Genomic DNA, 4,195 nt, shown 5'->3' on the forward strand with positions numbered 1-4,195 from the left:
AAAAATTCTAAAAAACAATATTTTGGGTTCTTCTGCGTCCATACCCCCCTCCCCCCATAATAGTTTTTCTTATGTGTCTTCTATGTACAGACAGAGACCAGTTACGATTTTATTATATGTATTGATATAACTTTGTAACAACATCAATAATAATTTATTCCCCGTATTGTTATGCAAGTCATTAAGTCGAACAGTCGTGTAGGCGCATCCATTACCCGGCATACGTAGATTTCCCATGGGTTTGGAGCCAATTATCTGTTGCTTTCATCACATTTGAGTGTTTTCCATCGAGTAGGTGTTAATTAACTTCCAAAGATTTGAACTCGTACGGCTGTTTGAAATTTCAAAAAGAGAAGATTCCTAATTTGTCCGTGTTTATTTGAGAACGTATTTTTTTATACAACTTAGAGTGGCAAACAAGCTGACGGCCCGCCTGATGGAAAGTGGTAACCGTCGCCTATAGACTTGAGACCAGTGAAGGGGGATAGATGAGAACGAAAACAGGCCATTTAGCCCATCATGATGAATTCATCAGGAATTAACCATGATAGTTTCCAGGGGGAACCGCGAGGAGATCGACCTGGTTGGGTATATTTTGCTAGCAATGGGATTCTCAGTCTCCATTACTAACAATCCCTTTCCCCCCAAATAAATGCGTTGAACAATATTATACTTAATTATGTATGTGAGTGTGAGTGTGTAATTAGTGTTAATATCAACTAAACATATGCCTATAAATACTCGTATCTTCAAACTAAAATGAACTCTGAGTTCTGAACTATAAAATTTATTTTTCTCTGAATATTGTATTGTGTTTTTTAACACAATACAATATTGTCATTGGAGATAATTTCACAACATTCACATTAGACAGGCAAGAGCAAGAGCGAAAACAAGAACAGTCGAGGGCTCTCAGAGATGCAGATGAAAAGCTGAAATTACTTTGGTGAAGTCGCAAAATATTCCTCGCCTCGAATTCCAATAATCTCTAACGTTTGCAAGTTGCTCTGATATCTTTTTTAATCTTCAATGCAATGGAAAAACGTGTATCCGTAATAATACTTCACAAAAGAAAAAGAACAGAAAGCTGCACGTACATATGTTGTTAGGACGTTGATAGAAATTGATGATATATAGATACCACATCTATATATTGATCTAATACTGTATATTTAGTCGCACGATATCTATATATTCTGTTGATGTATATTGGAGACGATATCGTATTTATAGATGTCTAATTGATAACAGCGATGACATTTTTAATGGGATTATTATCAGTTGTTGTATGAACTGTTACTGGCTACTGCTGAACATAGCCTACCCCATAGGTCAGGTTTTGCAGTTGCCACGTTTAGCAGACAGGTTGACAACTACAGTTTAGCTTTTGATGATATTTTAAGAGGGATACTGCTGCCTATCTCTCCACCATAAGCTTCCTTAGTCGCCTCTTACGACACCCACGGGAAAGGAAGGGGTGGTCAATTCTATGCCGGGACCACATGATTCATTATAATCAATAAACAACTTTTATTTGCGGACCTAAAAGCCATCTTGGTTAATGGCTGATGAAAAATCATCACAATGGACTAATTGACCGGACTTCCTCTATTATCATGCTTCACTGGTAACCTACACAGTTAGTGTACCATTCCATTTACACGCATTAAAGAAAGTTCATTTAAGCTCGGACATCTTCCGTCATCACTGAAATCTAATTAATCACTTATTAAGAATATTTCGATTTCATGATCGCTGTCATCTGCGTATTAAAATGAAAAACAATTAATTTTCTTGAAGAGTCATAACTGGGAAGTGGAGTTGGGGGGTAGGTGGGGGTGGGCAACGCGATATAATTTGGTTTAATATCACGGATATCTTGACATTTAGACGGGGGAGAATATTTATTAACACGAGAGATAGAAACGGATAGAAAATTGATTTCGCGAACTTAATATTATTAAGTGGAATTAGCAATTACGAAGTGTCGACTGTAAACGAAAAGAAATTTTAAATTGAATACTTACTATCTTATCTTTCATTTGTTTATGGATTCAGTTAAGAAATTGTACGCCGACCCATCCGGATCTTTTGTGTTTCTTTTACTTTTGTGCCTTATACTATCATTTCATGATAGTATAAGGCAGGAGGAACACAAAAGATATCATTTCATGATAGTATAAGGTAGGGGAAGCACAAAAGTCATCCTATAAGTTACCTTTTTTATTTTTATTTATTTATTCTTCATTGACTACATTACAAAAAAATATCTGGTACAAAAAGGCGGACTTAATACTATATAACATTCTCTCCCAGTCAACCTTTGGCAAAACAGAAATTTAATTATGCGGTAAAAAAATGAAAATTACCTTAACAATATCCCGCGGTTTAAAATATCTGTAGTCCCTTGACTCCGGATAAGGCGTTCCCAGTAGACTCATACACATAATTGCCAACGAATCGCAGATGCACATCAAGTATTCCATAGATTCCGATTTCTCACCGCACAATCTGCACAGTGTCTTCGAAGCTAAACCTATCTTGTATAGTATATGCCTTATTGGCATGTGTTCAGTTAAGGCATCCATTATAAGTCTTGCCTGTTATCTGGCATCACTATAGATATGTTTATCCCATCCCTCAGACATGTCGTTTAAGAAACTTGAATTCTAACTAAATTGAAGATTTTTTTTTTCATAGGTGTAAGTGATATCTTCAAAATCTTCGCAGAATTTAAATTGCTCACTCCGCGTCTAGAGAGTATGTGGGAGAGAAATTTCTTTTCTGAAATCGTATATCTATAAATTTTATCCAAAAATATAATGAATTTACCAAATTTACAAAACTTTTGATCTATTTTCACCTGACAATATAAAGTCGTAATATGGAGTATACTACTACTAACTAAGTACAAACAAGATGGGTGCGATATATTCTCGTATTATTGCTCATATTTCATTTAAACAACGTTTTATAATAATTGTATATTTTTGTATTCAAATAAATTTAATTTGAATATTTTTGAATGGTTACTTTTTATGATTCTACCTCCAATTTGGAAAGAAATTTCGGGTGAGAAAAATGAATAAGAAACTCAACTGTTGCTTCTTAAATAAAATTTAATTTCATAATTATTAATTTGTCTCAATACAGTCTGGTAAACAGCAAAAGAGTTGATTAAACTATCAGATAAATCAAGTCCATTATAATAAATAACATATTGCATTACATGTCAAATAATATATTCATTAAAAAAATTTTACGTCATAAATTCAGCTGTAGAATCTTAGGCGGAATATAAACGATATCTGGATATTGAGAATTATGATGGAAATCCCCCCCCCCCCCCTCATAGTATCACGACACTTTATCGTTACATTACTTCCAGTACACAAACAGATGTTACGATTCACTAATCGCCTCTAAAAGCCACCATCTCATAATTCGCTACAAATTCAGAGGAAGCCGAGACAAAGTAGCGGGAACATAATGCAATAGGAGTTAGTTTATGGGTTATAAAAGTAAAAATTTAGTACGAATTGCGAAGTTATACTGGAGATAACAGATCTTGGACCGTCGTAAAGCAGGCGGCCTGTGGGAGATGCGGTATTACAAATTGTACAAGAATATTGTTTGTTTTATCTTGTATCGTTATTTTTGTTCAAATAAAATATTTGTTGCTGGTGACTTGGACAGTAGACTTTTCTTTTTTTGTATTTGGTAGTTTTAAATTAAATTCTTTTTTTCTACAATTTTATTTTGTTTAACGGTCTCGATAGTTATTATTGTTCTTCAAGCAGATATTGTTAATATTTTTAAAATGGGAAGTGCGTTATTCGAATTAAGATTTATACATCACTTTAAAAAAAAAAAACGTTATAACACGCTGTAAGTTGCTGTACCTGAGACACATAATGCGGAATAGAAAATACAGTCTTCTGCAGCTTATAATACCGGGAAAGATCCAAAGTTGTCGAAGACTGGGAAGACGCCGAATTTCCTGGTTAAAAAATCTAAAGCAGTAGTTTGGAATGAGCACCAGATCCCTTGTCAGGATGGCGGTGGACAAAGTCGAAATCGCCATGATGATTGCCAACCTTCGGTTAAGAGATGGCACCTTAAGAAGAAGAAGAATATCAAAAAGCAAGGAAATGTATGAAGACGTTTTTATATTTACCACAATATTTTCTCAGCT

Source organism: Galleria mellonella, unplaced genomic scaffold, assembly GCF_026898425.1.
Source record: "Galleria mellonella isolate WM207_F2 unplaced genomic scaffold, CSIRO_AGI_GalMel_v1 utg200, whole genome shotgun sequence".
NCBI classification, from domain to species: Eukaryota; Metazoa; Arthropoda; class Insecta; order Lepidoptera; family Pyralidae; genus Galleria; species Galleria mellonella.